The sequence below is a fragment of the Denticeps clupeoides genome, chromosome 15 (genome assembly GCF_900700375.1).
Source record: "Denticeps clupeoides chromosome 15, fDenClu1.1, whole genome shotgun sequence".
NCBI classification, from domain to species: Eukaryota; Metazoa; Chordata; class Actinopteri; order Clupeiformes; family Denticipitidae; genus Denticeps; species Denticeps clupeoides.
In genome coordinates, this window is record NC_041721.1 from 1 (window position 1) to 15,000 (window position 15,000).

General features: G+C 41.4%; 24 non-coding genes and 6 pseudogenes across 24 annotated transcripts; all 30 read left to right on the top strand.

Annotated features, from left to right (window-relative positions):
- The first annotated feature begins 469 nt into the window (after positions 1–469).
- LOC114765487 (uncharacterized) lies at positions 470–588 on the top strand (annotated as a pseudogene).
- Positions 589–732: 144 nt separating this feature from the next.
- LOC114765482 (5S ribosomal RNA) lies at positions 733–851 on the top strand. Its single transcript, XR_003742665.1, has one exon. It is a non-coding gene; the product is annotated as a 5S ribosomal RNA (ribosomal RNA).
- A 144-nt stretch (positions 852–995) lies between these two features.
- Positions 996–1,114, top strand: LOC114765417 (5S ribosomal RNA). Its single transcript, XR_003742616.1, has one exon. It is a non-coding gene; the product is annotated as a 5S ribosomal RNA (ribosomal RNA).
- A 147-nt stretch (positions 1,115–1,261) lies between these two features.
- LOC114765483 (5S ribosomal RNA) lies at positions 1,262–1,380 on the top strand. Its single transcript, XR_003742666.1, has one exon. It is a non-coding gene; the product is annotated as a 5S ribosomal RNA (ribosomal RNA).
- Positions 1,381–1,525: 145 nt separating this feature from the next.
- Positions 1,526–1,643, top strand: LOC114765481 (5S ribosomal RNA). Its single transcript, XR_003742664.1, has one exon. It is a non-coding gene; the product is annotated as a 5S ribosomal RNA (ribosomal RNA).
- A 144-nt stretch (positions 1,644–1,787) lies between these two features.
- Positions 1,788–1,905, top strand: LOC114765414 (5S ribosomal RNA). Its single transcript, XR_003742614.1, has one exon. It is a non-coding gene; the product is annotated as a 5S ribosomal RNA (ribosomal RNA).
- A 145-nt stretch (positions 1,906–2,050) lies between these two features.
- Positions 2,051–2,169, top strand: LOC114765412 (5S ribosomal RNA). Its single transcript, XR_003742612.1, has one exon. It is a non-coding gene; the product is annotated as a 5S ribosomal RNA (ribosomal RNA).
- Positions 2,170–2,313: 144 nt separating this feature from the next.
- LOC114765473 (5S ribosomal RNA) lies at positions 2,314–2,432 on the top strand. The gene has a single exon (XR_003742657.1). It is a non-coding gene; the product is annotated as a 5S ribosomal RNA (ribosomal RNA).
- A 144-nt stretch (positions 2,433–2,576) lies between these two features.
- On the top strand, positions 2,577–2,695 carry LOC114765485 (5S ribosomal RNA). Its single transcript, XR_003742667.1, has one exon. It is a non-coding gene; the product is annotated as a 5S ribosomal RNA (ribosomal RNA).
- A 145-nt stretch (positions 2,696–2,840) lies between these two features.
- Positions 2,841–2,960, top strand: LOC114765490 (uncharacterized; annotated as a pseudogene).
- Positions 2,961–3,104: 144 nt separating this feature from the next.
- Positions 3,105–3,224, top strand: LOC114765415 (5S ribosomal RNA). The gene has a single exon (XR_003742615.1). It is a non-coding gene; the product is annotated as a 5S ribosomal RNA (ribosomal RNA).
- Positions 3,225–3,367: 143 nt separating this feature from the next.
- Positions 3,368–3,486, top strand: LOC114765497 (5S ribosomal RNA). Its single transcript, XR_003742668.1, has one exon. It is a non-coding gene; the product is annotated as a 5S ribosomal RNA (ribosomal RNA).
- A 144-nt stretch (positions 3,487–3,630) lies between these two features.
- LOC114765484 (uncharacterized) lies at positions 3,631–3,750 on the top strand (annotated as a pseudogene).
- A 144-nt stretch (positions 3,751–3,894) lies between these two features.
- LOC114765472 (5S ribosomal RNA) lies at positions 3,895–4,013 on the top strand. The gene has a single exon (XR_003742656.1). It is a non-coding gene; the product is annotated as a 5S ribosomal RNA (ribosomal RNA).
- Positions 4,014–4,157: 144 nt separating this feature from the next.
- Positions 4,158–4,276, top strand: LOC114765441 (5S ribosomal RNA). Its single transcript, XR_003742629.1, has one exon. It is a non-coding gene; the product is annotated as a 5S ribosomal RNA (ribosomal RNA).
- A 145-nt stretch (positions 4,277–4,421) lies between these two features.
- On the top strand, positions 4,422–4,540 carry LOC114765429 (5S ribosomal RNA). The gene has a single exon (XR_003742621.1). It is a non-coding gene; the product is annotated as a 5S ribosomal RNA (ribosomal RNA).
- A 144-nt stretch (positions 4,541–4,684) lies between these two features.
- Positions 4,685–4,804, top strand: LOC114765480 (5S ribosomal RNA). The gene has a single exon (XR_003742663.1). It is a non-coding gene; the product is annotated as a 5S ribosomal RNA (ribosomal RNA).
- A 144-nt stretch (positions 4,805–4,948) lies between these two features.
- Positions 4,949–5,067, top strand: LOC114765507 (5S ribosomal RNA). The gene has a single exon (XR_003742669.1). It is a non-coding gene; the product is annotated as a 5S ribosomal RNA (ribosomal RNA).
- Positions 5,068–5,210: 143 nt separating this feature from the next.
- Positions 5,211–5,330, top strand: LOC114765479 (5S ribosomal RNA). Its single transcript, XR_003742662.1, has one exon. It is a non-coding gene; the product is annotated as a 5S ribosomal RNA (ribosomal RNA).
- A 144-nt stretch (positions 5,331–5,474) lies between these two features.
- Positions 5,475–5,594, top strand: LOC114765491 (uncharacterized; annotated as a pseudogene).
- A 144-nt stretch (positions 5,595–5,738) lies between these two features.
- Positions 5,739–5,858, top strand: LOC114765471 (5S ribosomal RNA). Its single transcript, XR_003742655.1, has one exon. It is a non-coding gene; the product is annotated as a 5S ribosomal RNA (ribosomal RNA).
- Positions 5,859–6,003: 145 nt separating this feature from the next.
- LOC114765465 (5S ribosomal RNA) lies at positions 6,004–6,122 on the top strand. The gene has a single exon (XR_003742650.1). It is a non-coding gene; the product is annotated as a 5S ribosomal RNA (ribosomal RNA).
- A 143-nt stretch (positions 6,123–6,265) lies between these two features.
- On the top strand, positions 6,266–6,384 carry LOC114765486 (uncharacterized; annotated as a pseudogene).
- A 144-nt stretch (positions 6,385–6,528) lies between these two features.
- On the top strand, positions 6,529–6,647 carry LOC114765413 (5S ribosomal RNA). The gene has a single exon (XR_003742613.1). It is a non-coding gene; the product is annotated as a 5S ribosomal RNA (ribosomal RNA).
- Positions 6,648–6,792: 145 nt separating this feature from the next.
- LOC114765474 (5S ribosomal RNA) lies at positions 6,793–6,911 on the top strand. The gene has a single exon (XR_003742658.1). It is a non-coding gene; the product is annotated as a 5S ribosomal RNA (ribosomal RNA).
- A 144-nt stretch (positions 6,912–7,055) lies between these two features.
- Positions 7,056–7,174, top strand: LOC114765489 (uncharacterized; annotated as a pseudogene).
- Positions 7,175–7,319: 145 nt separating this feature from the next.
- On the top strand, positions 7,320–7,438 carry LOC114765453 (5S ribosomal RNA). Its single transcript, XR_003742640.1, has one exon. It is a non-coding gene; the product is annotated as a 5S ribosomal RNA (ribosomal RNA).
- Positions 7,439–7,582: 144 nt separating this feature from the next.
- LOC114765478 (5S ribosomal RNA) lies at positions 7,583–7,701 on the top strand. Its single transcript, XR_003742661.1, has one exon. It is a non-coding gene; the product is annotated as a 5S ribosomal RNA (ribosomal RNA).
- Positions 7,702–7,845: 144 nt separating this feature from the next.
- On the top strand, positions 7,846–7,964 carry LOC114765476 (5S ribosomal RNA). Its single transcript, XR_003742660.1, has one exon. It is a non-coding gene; the product is annotated as a 5S ribosomal RNA (ribosomal RNA).
- A 369-nt stretch (positions 7,965–8,333) lies between these two features.
- Positions 8,334–8,452, top strand: LOC114765475 (5S ribosomal RNA). Its single transcript, XR_003742659.1, has one exon. It is a non-coding gene; the product is annotated as a 5S ribosomal RNA (ribosomal RNA).
- Positions 8,453–15,000: the final 6,548 nt, after the last annotated feature.

Consider the following 15,000-nt stretch of genomic DNA (forward strand, 5'->3'; position numbering starts at 1 on the left):
AGACCTCCTGGGAATACCAGGTGCTGTAACCTTTAACTGTTTGAAAAACTTTTGAAAATGAAGTATTTTTGCAATCGCTTATGTTTGTTTTTTGTCTAAAGGTAAGTTAAGGAGGATATTTTCACTCTGTTGATATGTTTTTCCAAGCCTAAGGGTAGTATTAAAGTCCAAGATTTGTCAAGCGAGGGAGGATTGACTTACGGCCATACCAAAGCCAAAAGCGGCCCGGTCTCGTCTGATCTCGGAAGCGTAAGAGAAGTCTTGGGCCGTGGTTAGTAAGCTTGGATAGGGAGACCTCCTGGGAATACCAGTGTTGCTGTAACGCTTTAACTGTTGAAAAACTTTTTAAAATGAAGTTTTTTTGCATCGCTTTGTTAGTTTTTTTCTAAAGGAAGTTAAGAGGTATTTTTACTCTGTGATATGTTTTCAAGCCTAGGTAGTTTAATTCCAAGATTTTCAAGCAGAGATTGCTTACGGCCATTCCAGCCCAAGAACGCCCGGTCTCGTCTGATCTCGGAAGCTAAGAAGGCTTGGGCCTGGTTAGTACTTGGATCGGAGACCTCCTGGGAATACCAGGTGCTGTAACCTTTAACTGTTGAAAACCTTTTGAAAATGAAGTTTTTTTGCATCGCTTTGTTAGTTTTTTTCTAAAGTAAGTTAAGAGGTATTTTCACTCTGTGATATGTTTTCAAGCCTAGGTAGTTTAAAGTCCAAGATTTTCAAGCAGAGATTGCTTACGGCCATACCAACCCAAAAGCGCCCGGTCTTGTCTGATCTCGGAAGCTAAGAAGTCTTGGGCCTGGTTAGTACTTGGATGGGAGACCTCCTGGGAATACCAGGTGCTGTAAGCTTTAACTGTTGAAAAACTTTTTTAAATAAAGTTTTTTTACATCGCTTTGTTAGTTTTTTTCTAAAGTAAGTTAAGAGGTATTTTCACTCTGTGATATGTTTTCAAGCCTAGGTTGTTTAAAGTCCAAGATTTTCAAGCAGAGGTTGCTTACGGCCATACCAGCCCAAGAACGCCCGGTCTCGTCTGATCTCGGAAGCTATGAAGGCTTGGGCCTGGTTAGTACTTGGATGGGAGACCTCCTGGGAATACCAGGTGCTGTAAGCTTTAACTGTTGAAAAACTTTTTAAAATGAAGTTTTTTTGCATCGCTTTGTTAGTTTTTTTCTAATAAAGTAAGTTAAGAGGTATTTTCACTCTGTGATATGTTTTCAAGCCTAGGTTGTTTATAGTCCAAGATTTTCATGCAGAGATTGCTTACGGCTATACCAGCCCAAGAACGCCCGGTCTCGTCTGATCTCGGAAGCTAAGAAGGCTTGGGCCTGGTTAGTTCTTGGATGGGAGACCTCCTGGGAATACCAGGTGCAGTAAGCTTTAACTGTTGAAAAACTTTTTAAAATGTAGTTTTTTTGCATCGCTTTGTTAGTTTTTTTTCTAAAGTAAGTTAAGAGGTATTTTCACTCTGAGATATGTTTTCAAGCCTAGGTTGTTTAAAGTCCAAGATTTTCAAGCAGAGATTGCTTACGGCCATACCACCCAAGAACGCCCGGTCTCGTCTGATCTCGGAAGCTAAGAAGGCTTGGGCCTGGTTAGTACTTGGATGGGAGACCTCCTGGGAATACCAGGTGCTGTAAGCTTTAACTGTTGAAAAACTTTTTAAAATGAAGTTTTTTGCATCGCTTTGTTAGTTTTTTTCTAAAGTAAGTTAAGAGATATTTTCACTCTGTAATATTTTTTTTAAGCCTAGGTTGTTTAAAGTCCAAGATTTTCAAGCAGAGATTGCTTACGGCCATACCAGCCCAGAACGCCCGGTCTCGTCTGATCTCGGAAGCTAAGAAGGCTTGGGCCTGGTTAGTACTTGGATGGGAGACCTCCTGGGAATACCAGGTGCTGTAAGCTTTAACTGTTGAAAAACTTTTTAAAATGAAGTTTTTTTTGCATCGCTTTGTTAGTTTTTTTCTAAAGTAAGTTAAGAGGTATTTTCACTCTGTGATATGTTTTCAAGCCTAGGTAGTTTAAAGTCCAAGATTTTCAAGCAGAGATTGCTTACGGCCATACCAGCCCAAGAACGCCCGGTCTCGTCTGATCTCGGAAGCTAAGAAGGCTTGGGCCTGGTTAGTACTTGGATGGGAGACCTCCTGGGAATACCAGGTGCTGTAAGCTTTAACTGTTGAAAAACTTTTTAAAATGAAGTTTTTTTGCATCGCTTTGTTAGTTTTTTTCTAAAGTAAGTTAAGAGGTATTTTCACTCTGTGATATGTTTTCAAGCCTAGGTTGTTTAAAGTCCAAGATTTTCAAGCAGAGATTGCTTACGGCCATACCAGCCCAAGAACGCCCGGTCTCGTCTGATCTCGGAAGCTAAGAAGGCTTGGGCCTGGTTAGTACTTGGATGGGAGACCTCCTGGGAATACCAGGTGCTGTAAGCTTTAACTGTTGAAAAACTTTTTAAAATGAAGTTTTTTTGCATCGCTTTGTTAGTTTTTTTCTAAAGTAAGTTAAGAGGTATTTTCACTCTGTGATATGTTTTCAAGCCTAGGTTGTTTAAAGTCCAAGATTTTCAAGCAGAGATTGCTTACGGCCATACCAGCCCAAGAACGCCCGGTCTCGTCTGATCTCGGAAGCTAAGAAGGCTTGGGCCTGGTTAGTACTTGGATGGGAGACCTCCTGGGAATACCAGGTGCTGTAAGCTTTAACTGTTGAAAAAACTTTTTAAAATGAAGTTTTTTTGCATCGCTTTGTTAGTTTTTTTCTAAAGTAAGTTAAGAGGTATTTTCACTCTGTGATATGTTTTCAAGCCTAGGTTGTTTAAAGTCCAAGATTTTCAAGCAGAGATTGCTTACGGCCATACCAAGCCCAAGAACGCCCGGTCTCGTCTGATCTCGGAAGCTAAGAAGGCTTGGACCTTGTTAGTACTTGGATGGGAGTTCTCTTGGGAATACCAGGTGCTGTAAGCTTTAACTGTTGAAAAACTTTTTAAAATGAAGTTTTTTTGCATCGCTTTGTTAGTTTTTTTCTAAAGTAAGTTAAGAGGATATTTCACTCTGTGATATGTTTTCAAGCCTAGGTTGTTTAAAGTCCAAGATTTTCAAGCAGAGATTGCTTACGGCCATACCAGCCCAAGGAACGCCCGGTCTCGTCTGATCTCGGAAGCTAAGAAGGCTTGGGCCTGGTTAGTACTTGGATGGGAGACCTCCTGGGAATACCAGGTGCTGTAAGCTTTAACTGTTGAAAAACTTTTTAAAATGAAGTTTTTTTGCATCGCTTTGTTAGTTTTTTTCTAAAGTAAGTTAAGAGGTATTTTCACTCTGTGATATGTTTTCAAGCCTAGGTGTTTAAAGTCCAAGATTTTCAAGCAGAGATTGCTTACGGCCATACCAGCCCAAGAACGCCCGGTCTCGTCTGATCTCGGAAGCTAAGAAGGCTTGGGCCTGGTTAGTACTTGGATGGGAGACCTCCTGGGAATACCAGGTGCTGTAAGCTTTAACTGTTGAAAAACTTTTTAAAATGAAGTTTTTTTGCATCGCTTTGTTAGTTTTTTTCTAAAGTAAGTTAAGAGGTATTTTCACTCTGTGATATGTTTTCAAGCCTAGGTTGTTTAAAGTCCAAGATTTTCAAGCAGAGATTGCTTACGGCCATACCAGCCCAAGAACGCCCGGTCTCGTCTGATCTCGGAAGCTAAGAAGGCTTGGGCGTGGTTAGTACTTGGATGGGAGACCATCCTGGGAATACCAGGTGCTGTAAGCTTTAACTGTTGAAAAACTTTTTAAAATGAAGTTTTTTTGCATCGCTTTGTTAGTTTTTTTCTAAAGGAAGTTAAGAGGTATTTTCACTCTGTGATATGTTTTCAAGCCTAGGTAGTTTAAAGTCCAAGATTTTCAAGCAGAGATTGCTTACGGCCATTCCAGCCCAAGAACGCCCGGTCTCGTCTGATCTCGGAAGCTAAGAAGGCTTGGGCCTGGTTAGTACTTGGATGGGAGACCTCCTGGGAATACCAGGTGCTGTAACCTTTAACTGTTGAAAACCTTTTGAAAATGAAGTTTTTTTGCATCGCTTTGTTAGTTTTTTTCTAAAGTAAGTTAAGAGGTATTTTCACTCTGTGATATGTTTTCAAGCCTAGGTAGTTTAAAGTCCAAGATTTTCAAGCAGAGATTGCTTACGGCCATACCAACCCAAAAGCGCCCGGTCTCGTCTGATCTCGGAAGCTAAGAAGTCTTGGGCCTGGTTAGTACTTGGATGGGAGACCTCCTGGGAATACCAGGTGCTGTAAGCTTTAACTGTTGAAAAACTTTTTAAAATGAAGTATTTTTTGCATCGCTTTGTTAGTTTTTTTCTAAAGTAAGTTAAGAGGTATTTTCACTCTGTGATATGTTTTCAAGCCTAGGTTGTTTAAAGTCCAAGATTTTCAAGCAGAGATTGCTTACGGCCATACCAGCCCAAGAACGCCCGGTCTCGTCTGATCTCGGAAGCTATGAAGGCTTGGGCCTGGTTAGTACTTGGATGGGAGACCTCCTGGGAATACCAGGTGCTGTAAGCTTTAACTGTTGAAAAACTTTTTAAAATGAAGTTTTTTTGCATCGCTTTGTTAGTTTTTTTCTAAAGGAAGTTAAGAGGTATTTTCACTCTGTGATATGTTTTCAAGCCTAGGTTGTTTAAAGTCCAAGATTTTCAAGCAGAGATTGCTTACGGCCATACCAGCCCAAGAACGCCCGGTCTCGTCTGATCTCGGAAGCTAAGAAGGCTTGGGCCTGGTTAGTACTTGGATGGGAGACCTCCTGGGAATACCAGGTGCTAGTAAGCTTTAACTGTTGAAAAACTTTTTAAAATGAAGTTTTTTTGCATCGCTTTGTTAGTTTTTTTCTAAAGTAAGTTAAGAGGTATTTTCACTCTGTGATATGTTTTCAAGCCTAGGTTGTTTAAAGTCCAAGATTTTCAAGCAGAGATTGCTTACGGCCATACCAGCCCAAGAACGCCCGGTCTCGTCTGATCTCGGAAGCTAAGAAGGCTTGGGCCTGGTTAGTACTTGGATGGGAGACCTCCTGGGAATACCAGGTGCTGTAAGCTTTAACTGTTGAAAAACTTTTTAAAATGAAGTTTTTTTGCATCGCTTTGTTAGTTTTTTTCTAAAGTAAGTTAAGAGGTATTTTCACTCTGTGATATGTTTTCAAGCCTAGGTTGTTTAAAGTCCAAGATTTTCAAGCAGAGCTGCTTACGGCCATACCAGCCCAAGAACGCCCGGTCTCGTCTGATCTCAGGAAGCTAAGAAGGCTTGGGCCTGGTTAGTACTTGGATGGGAGACCTCCTGGGAATACCAGGTGCTGTAAGCTTTAACTGTTGAAAAACTTTTTAAAATGTAGTTTTTTTGCATCGCTTTGTTAGTTTTTTTCTAAAGTAAGTTAAGAGGTATTTTCACTCTGTGATATGTTTTCAAGCCTAGGTTGTTTAAAGTCCAAGATTTTCAAGCAGAGATTGCTTACGGCCATACCAGCCCAAGAACGCCCTGGTCTCGTCTGATCTCGAGAAGCTAAGAAGGCTTGGGCCTGGTTAGTACTTGGATGGGAGACCTCCTGGAATACCAGGTGCTGTAAGCTTTAACTGTTGAAAAACTTTTTAAAATGAAGTTTTTTTGCATCGCTTTGTTAGTTTTTTTCTAAAGTAAGTTAAGAGGTATTTTCACTCTGTGATATGTTTTCAAGCCTAGGTTGTTTAAAGTCCAAGATTTTCAAGCAGAGATTGCTTACGGCCTATACCAGCCCAAGAACGCCCGGTCTCGTCTGATCTCGGAAGCTAAGAAGGCTTGGGCCTGGTTAGTACTTGGATGGGAGACCTCCTGGGAATACCAGGTGCTGTAAGCTTTAACTGTTGAAAAACTTTTTAAAATGTAAGTTTTTTTGCATCGCTTTGTTAGTTTTTTTCTAAAGTAAGTTAAGAGGTATTTTCACTCTGTGATATGTTTTCAAGCCTAGGTTGTTTAAAGTCCAAGATTTTCAAGCAGAGATTGCTTACGGCCATACCATCCCAAGAACGCCCGGTCTCGTCTGATCTCGGAAGCTAAGAAGGCTTGGGCCTGGTTAGTACTTAGATGGGAGACCTCCTGGGAATACCAGGTGCTGTAAGCTTTAACTGTTGAAAAACTTTTTAAAATGAAGTTTTTTTGCATCGCTTTGTTAGTTTTTTTCTAAGTAAGTTAAGAGGTATTTTCACTCTGTGATATGTTTTCAAGCCTAGGTTGTTTAAAGTCCAAGATTTTCAAGCAGAGATTGCTTACGGCCATACCAACCCAAAAGCGCCCGGTCGCGTCTGATCTCGGAAGCTAAGAAGTCTTGGGCCTTGTTAGTACTTGGATGGGAGACCTCCTGGGAATACCAGGTGCTGTAAGCTTTAACTGTTGAAAAACTTTTTAAAATGAAGTATTTTTGCATCGCTTTGTTCGTTTTTTTCTAAAGTAAGTTAAGAGATATTTTCACTCTGTGATATGTTTTCAAGCGTAGGTTGTTTAAAGTCCAAGATTTTCAAGCAGAGATTGCTTACGGCCATACCAGCCCAAGAACGCCCGGTCTCGTCTGATCTCGGAAGCTAAGAAGGCTTGGGCCTGGTTAGTACTTGGATGGGAGACCTCCTGGGAATACCAGGTGCTGTAAGCTTTAACTGTTGAAAAACTTTTTAAAATGAAGTTTTTTTGCATCGCTTTGTTAGTTTTTTTTCTAAAGGAAGTTAAGAGGTATTTTCACTCTGTGATATGTTTTCAAGCCTAGGTAGTTTAAAGTCCAAGATTTTCAAGCAGAGATTGCTTACGGCCATTCCAGCCCAAGAACGCCCGGTCTCGTCTGATCTCGGAAGCTAAGAAGGCTTGGGCCTGGTTAGTACTTGGATGGGAGACCTCCTGGGAATACCAGGTGCTGTAACCTTTAACTGTTGAAAACCTTTTGAAAATGAAGTTTTTTTGCATCGCTTTGTTAGTTTTTTTCTAAAGTAAGTTAAGAGGTATTTTCACTCTGTGATATGTTTTCAAACCTAGGTTGTTTAAAGTCCAAGATTTTCAAGCAGAGATTGCTTACGGCAATACCAGCCCAAGAACGCCTGGTCTCGTCTGATCTCAGAAGCTCAGAAGGCTTGGGCCTGGTTAGTACTTGGATTAGAGACCTCCTGGGAATACCAGGTGCTGTAAGCTTTAACTGTTGAAAAACTTTTTAAAATGAAGTTTTTTTGAATCGCTTTGTTAGTTTTTTACTAATAAAAAGTTAAGAGGTATTTTCACTCTGTGATATGTTTTCAAGCCTAGGTTGTTTAAAGTCCAAGATTTTCAAGCAGAGATTGCTTACGGCTATACCAGCCCAAGAACGCCCGGTCTCGTCTGATCTCGGAAGCTAAGAAGGCTTGGGCCTGGTTAGTTCTTGGATGGGAGACCTCCTGGGAATACCAGGTGCTGTAAGCTTTAACTGTTGAAAAACTTTTTAAAATGTAGTTTTTTTGCATCGCTTTGTTAGTTTTTTTCTAAAGTAAGTTAAGAGGTATTTTCACACTGAGATATGTTTTCAAGCCTAGGTTGTTTAAAGTCCAAGATTTTCAAGCAGAGATTGCTTACGGCCATACCATCCCAAGAACGCCCGGTCTCGTCTGATCTCGGAAGCAAAGAAGGCTTGGGCCTGGTTAGTACTTGGATGGGAGACCTCCTGGGAATACCAGGTGCTGTAAGCTTTAACTGTTGAAAAACTTTTTAAAATGAAGTTTTTTTGCATCGCTTTGTTAGTTTTTTTCTAAAGTAAGTTAAGAGGTATTTTCACTCTGTGATATGTTTTCAAGCCTAGGTAGTTTAAAGTCCAAGATTTTCAAGCAGAGATTGCTTACGGCCATTCCAGCCCAAGAACGCCCGGTCTCGTCTGATCTCGGAAGCTAAGAAGGCTTGGGCCTGGTTAGTACTTGGATGGGAGACCACCTGGGAATACCCGGTGCTGTAAGGTTTAACTGTTGAAAAACTTTTTAAAATGAAGTTTTTTGCATCGCTTTGTTAGCTTTTTTCTAAAATAAGTTAATTGTCATTTTCACTCTTGGATATGTTTTCCCGCCTTTTTTCTTCTTCTTCTTCTTTTTTTTTTTTTTTTTTTTTACAAACTGCTCTGCAGATGTCCGTGTATGTGCATGCTCTACAACAATCTTTAACAGGCTTGGCTGTGGAGTGGGGTGCAGCTGAGTCGATTAAGCGGGGTTGTCCGGCTCTCGGTCTTAAGGTGCGACGCACCCAGATGTCAGTTTAATATCAAATACGTCCCCCAGCAGGGGATTACATATTAAGCGGATTGTTTAAAGTCCAAGATTTTCAAGCACAGATTGCTTATGGCCATACCAGCCAAAGAACACTCGGTCTCGTCTGATCTCGGAAGCTAAGAAGGCTTGGGCCTGGTTAGTACTTGGATGGGAGACTGCCTGGGAATGCCAGGTGCTGTAAGCTTTATCTGTTGAAAAACTTTTTAAAATAAAGTTTTTTTGCATCGCTTTGTTAGTTTTTTTCTAAAGTAAGTTAAGAGTCATTTTCACTTTTGGATATGTTTTCCCGCTTTTTTATTTTATTTTTTACAACTGCTCTTCTGGTGTCCGTGTCTGTGAGTGCTCTACGACAATCTTTCACAGGCTTGGCTGTGGAGTGGGGTGCAGCTGAATCGATTAAGCGGGGTTGTCCGGCTCTTGGCCTTAAGGTGCGACGCACCCAGATGTCAGTTTAATATCAGATATGTCCCCCATTGGGGGATTTCATATTAAGCGGATTGTTTAAAGTCCAAGATTTTCAAGCAGAGATTGCTTACGGCAATACCAGCCAAAGAACACCCGGTCTCGTCTGATCTCAGAAGCTAAGAAGGCTTGGGCCTGGTTAGTACTTATTTAAAATAAATACCCTCAGAAGCCTGCTATTTCAGGAGGGGCAAAAAAAATGTTATCATCCTTACCTATAAATTCAACATCACCCCAGCACAACTTAGACTTCTCAGCAAGGGTTTGACTTTCGTACCATCAATTGGAATAAACACAAAACAGCATAGAATGCAGACGGAAATAGATCTAGGCCAATTCCACAGAAGACTTAAACACATATCGTACTTCCAAAATCAAACAGATCGGGATCCCCCTCCATTCACTTTTAAATCAGATTGGGACCCCCCTATGGACAAAATTCCAAATAACCTTTGTTTGTTAATTGATATGGATCTACTTACTTTTAAAAAAGAATTTATACTCTGAGCAACCTAATCTCAGTCCGGATGAAGTCAAAGCTTTACAAGAATTGAAGAACAACACAAAAATAGTCATCAAACCAGCAGACAAGGGAAGTGCAATTGTTATACTAGATAGACAACAATACTTATGAGAGGGTTATAGACAATTATACAACACAAAATATTATAAAAAATATATTTAGAGACTGTACCTATGGTAAAGGTAATCCTCCAATCCCTATATGATAACAATTTCATTAATGCAAAACAAAAGACATACTTTTTGGGAAACAAAGAACCCAGAGGCAGAATTTTTTACTTACTCCCTAAGATTCATAAAGACCCTGCCAAATGGAGTAAACCCCACAAAATTCCCCCAGGGAGACTTATTGTTTCTGACTGTGAGAGCAAAACCTACTATACAGCAGAATATTTCGACCATTACTTGAATCCACTTTCCACCAGACACCAGAGTTATATCAAGGACACATACAACTTTGTTGAAATAATTAAAAGTCTCATCATTCCACAAAATTCCATTTTATTCACAATGAACATTGATAGCTTATATACTAATATTGATACTACAGAGGGCATTCAAGCCATCAAAAACATTTTCCTCAAATATCCCGATTCTAAGAGACCGGACAAACAATTAATTAAATTATTAGAAATTAATCTTAATAGAAATGACTTCCAATTAAATGGGGATTTCTTTCTACAAATTAAAGGGACTGCCATGGGAAAGAAATTTGCCCCGGCTTACGCAAATATTTTTATGGCAGAATGTGAGGCTGCCACTTTGTCCAAATGCGACAAACAGCCCCTCCACTATTTCAGATACCTGGATGATATTTGGGGAGTCTGGACCCACTCACCTTCAGACTACCAACAATTTTGATCTATTCTCAATAACCACAATCCCTCCATTCAACTGAAATCTACTCACAGTCTGCTATCTATAGATTTTCTTGATACTACAGTGTATAAAGGACCAGAATTTAAGGACACACACAAGTTGGACATAAAAGTTTATTTTAAACAGACCCGCAACCTTGGCATAATAATAGACAACCAACTCTCCTTCTCGACTCACATCAGCAACCTTTCCCGCTCATGTAGATTCTTTCTGTACAATATCAGACGAATCCGTCCTTATCTGTAAACCCAGGCCACCCAGATCCTGGTTCAGTCCTTAGTAATCTTAAGACTGGACTAAAGTAACTCCCTTCTTGCTGGTCTACCACTATGTACCATCCGACCTCTACAACTCATACAAAATGCAGCAGCATGACTGATATTCGACCTTCCCAAATTCTCCCACACCACCCCTCTGCTATGTTCCCTCCACTGGCTCCCAGTAGCTGCACGCATCAGATTCAAAATACTTATGCTGGCCTACAAAGCCAAACATGGAGCAGCCCCATCCTACCTCACAGCCCTTATTACACCTCGCACTGCACCTCGTATACTCCGAGCCTCCAGTACTGCTCGCCTGGTCCCTCCATCGCTAAAGGTAAAAGGAAGACATTCATCTAGACTCTTCTCCGTCTTGGCCCCTCGGTGGTGGAATGAACTTCCCCTCGAGGTCAGAACAGCTCAGTCACTGAGTATTTTCAAATGACAGCTTAAGACTTTCCTCTTTAAAGAATATTTAAATTAACTTGTAACTTTCTTATTGTCGAACTTGTGTACAGAATCTACAACAGAGTGAACAAAAAGATTGTATTTATAGTTGGGGTCCTAGTGAACCGGAATTGATCTCTTCATCGATGGTAACTTGAAAGCACATTGTAAGTCGCTCTGGATAAGGGCGTCTGCCAAATGCTGTAAATGTAAAGTGAAGTGATTGTCATTGTGATACACATCACATGGTGCACACAACAAAATGTGTCCTCTGCTTTTAACCCATCACCCTTAGTGAGTAGTGGGCAGCCATGACAGGCACCCAGGGAGCCGTGTGTGATTGGGATCCGAACTGGCAACCTTCTGATTACGGGGCCGCTTCCTTAACCACTAGGAGACCACTGCCCAAAACCATACATGATTCCCAAATTCCAATAAATCTACAACACCAAAAAATGTGAAAATAATCAGAAAACAATTGGAATTATATTTGTACATCTTTAAATGAGTGTATATGTCATAGCTATTCACTAACCCTAGCATGACTAGCTTCTGTATTGGTATTTCTATAATTTAGGGTTTAAATTGGGAATTCTGTTTAAGTGATTTTTGTTCCCCCACTTGTACTCGACGAAACCAGACCATCACTGTCCACAGTCGTTTCCACCACTCGCCCCAACTGCCACTGAAGGATTTCTTCTTTAAAAATGACCACATCATTCGCCTTAAGATTGCGTCGGGGCACATGCCACTTCTGCCGGGTAGAGATGTTGGAAAGGTACTCTTCCATTGATTCCAGAACTGCTCAATCAAATACTGAACTCTTCGCCATCTCTTTGTGCCATAAACATCCTCCTTCACAAATTTCCCAGGAGGTGGAAGAGCAACCTTTGATTTCATTAGAATTAGAATTTGCAGATGGAGCCGGGTCTCACACTAGAAAAAAGCTATTCAGATATCGCGCCAGTGTGCACAGATCAAGCAACAGAACGCGAGCCTGCGAGCCGATTATACAGAGAATGCGGTGCAGCGAGGTAGACGCTATCTTCACACGGGCAAGAAGAGGGATGAGTGGCAGCTTCCAAAATGTGGAGAACAAAGCGTACCCAAAACAGCAGGAGTCTGTTCCAGATGTAATGGCCTACATGGGAATACACATGAATGTCCAGCCAAAAATAAAATGTGCAGAAAATGCAAGAAATTAGCACATTTCGAAACAGCGTGTCAAACGAAAATGCTGAAGGAAGTGTCTGTTGCATGAAGCAACATGGCTGATGGTGAGGATCTGTTCTTCCTGGGATCAGTGAATAAAAAGTGAATAAAAAAATTTGTGGATTGTGGAGCTACCTCTAAACAGCAGTATAGTAGTGTTCAAAATAGGGTGGTAGTAGCCAAGTGGGTAACACACTCGTCTGAGAACCAGAAGACCCAGGTTCAAACCCCACTTACTACCATTGTGTCCCTGAGCAAGACACTTAACCCTAGGTTGTTCCAGGGGGGGACTGTCCCTGTAACTACTGATTGTAAGTTGCTCTGGATAAGGGCGTCTGATAAATGCTGTAAATGTAAATGTAAAATAGATACAGGAGCAGATGCCACCGTTATGTCACAAGCTGCATTTCTGAAATTGACACAACATCTATGTTTGGTTAAGGTCCAGCTTGATCTGAGTGCAGCGTTTGCAGAGAATGTTATTGGGATTAAGGGAACAGCCCTCGAATGGTTCAGATCATATCTGACCAACCAATATCAGTTTGTGGACATCAATGTTGTTTCGTCTTCACATAGTAAAGTAGAGTTTGGTGTTCCACAAGGCTCTGTCCTAAGTCTGTCATTTTTTCGCTATACATATTACCTTTAGGTGACGTCATCCGCAAACATGGTATTAGCTTTCATTGCTACGCTGACGACACACAGCTGTATCTGTCAGCAATGCCAGATCAGAGGCAGCAGCTGAACAAAATAGAGAATTGTCTGAAGGACATTAGACAGTGGATGCTCACCAACTTTCTCCTGTTAAACCCTGACAAGACAGAAGCTCTTGTACTTGGGCCTCAAGCAGCCAGGCCTAAGCTGGCTGACTACACAATAACCCTGGATAGCCTTTGAAGTGAAGGATCTAGGTGTCATCATTGATGCAGGTCTCTCATTCAATTCGCACGTAGATAATGTCACTAGGATAGCATTCAATCACCTTAGCAATATTGCAAAAATAAGAAATATAATTTCAATGCATGATGCAGAAAAGTTGGTCCATGCATTTATTACATCAAGGTTAGATTACTGCAATGCATTACTGTCTGGATGCTCTAGTAGGTGCATGAGTAAACTCCAGCTAGTACAGAATGCTGCAGCCAGAGTTCTAACCAGAACCAGGAAATTTGACCACATCACCCCAGTCTTACAATCACTGCACTGGTTACCCATCAAATTTAGGATTGACTACAAAATCCGTGGTGAGTCTAAATAACTAAAAGTTCACTCAGGTACTGTGGGGCAAGACCATTTAGAGCTTAATAGGTCAAAAGTAGGATTTTGTAGTCAATCCTAAATTTGATGGGTAGCCAGTGCAGTGATTGTAAGCCTGGGGTGATGTGGTCAGCATTACGAACCGGTTACTCAGGTTCGGGATCTGGACCGGAGTTTCACGTTTGTCCTGTGGAATGTTTTCTAATCATGTTCACCTCTGTCTAATGTATAAAGCTGTTCTGTTCGTTTTTGTTCACCGCCGGGTCTTTGTTATGTTATGTTATGTTAATGTTACCTGTTCACCAGTTACCGGATGTCCTGTTTATTACATATTAAATCCCTGTCTCTCTTCCTCGTCAAGTTTTGTGATCATTTTACATTTTTACATTTACAGTATTTATCAGACGCCCTTATCCAGAGTGACTTACAATCAGTAGTTACAGGGACAGTCTCCCTGGAGCAATTTAGGATTAAGTGTCTTGCTCAGGGACACAATGGTAGTAAGTGGGATTTGAACCTGGGTCTTCTGGTTCATAGGCGAGTGTGTTACCCGCTAGGCTACTACCACCCCGTACTTTGTCATTATCTCAGTTCACCTGCCTCGCTATGCTAACCCAGCCTTGTTAAAAGAATTAATGCTGTCGATGCTAATATGCTCCATGGAGTGTTTGGAGACATTGGTCTACTTAAATGCAATCCATTAAAAAATTGATGTGGCAACAACACCACATCGTATTCCATTTCGTCTTTTGCCAAAAGTGGAGGCGGAGTTGAAACACTTGCTGAACTTGGGCATAATAGAAGAGGTCACCGGGCCTACAGATTGGTGTGCTCCAATGGTTTCTGTGGAGAAGAAAAACAGAGAACAAGTAAGAATACAGTATGTGTTGACCTGAAACGCCTCAACAAGGCAGTGAAGCGATAGAGGTATATACTGTCCACAAAACTAGTTGGATCAAAAGTATTCTCTACCATCGATGCTTTGTGCGGGTTCTGTCAGATTCCTTTGGAACCAACAGCTAAAAGTTGACTACTTTTATAGCTCCTGAAGGTCGTTTGTGCTTTCGCAGACTTCCTTTAGGAATCACATCAGGCCCAGAAATTTTCCAGAGGCTGATGTCCACACTGCTCAAGGACCAAGAAGGAGTCGTTGTAGTGATGGACGACATTTTAGTTTATAGAGCAATGACAGAAGAGCAGTGCTGTTTTGAAAATTGTAAGAGACAGTGGCTTGAAGCTAAAGAAAGCCAAGTGCCATTTCCGCCAAGCAGAGCTTAAATACTTTGGTCCCGTAATTAGCTCAGAAGGTCTGAATCCTGACCCAAACAAAGTGAAGGCTCTCACTGAGATGCAAAGTCCATCTAATGTCGAGGAGCTACGTCAAACCCTGGGTTTTGTCAATTATCACTCACTAACCTGCTTAAAAGAGCACTTGGATCTGTAACGAGGAAAAAGAAAATGCTTTTGCAAAGGTCAAAGCTTCACTTGTTTCTGCACCAGCACTTGCATACTATGAGGCCAGCAGGAAAACCATCATTTGTGCAGATTACGGGGCCGCTTCCTTAACCGCTAGGCCACCACTGCCCCCCCAACACACGGGCTACGGTGATTCGCCGTCATGGCGCCCACTGCCTGTCATGGCGCCCACTGCTCACCAAGGGTGACGGTTAAATACAGAGGACACGTGGACAAA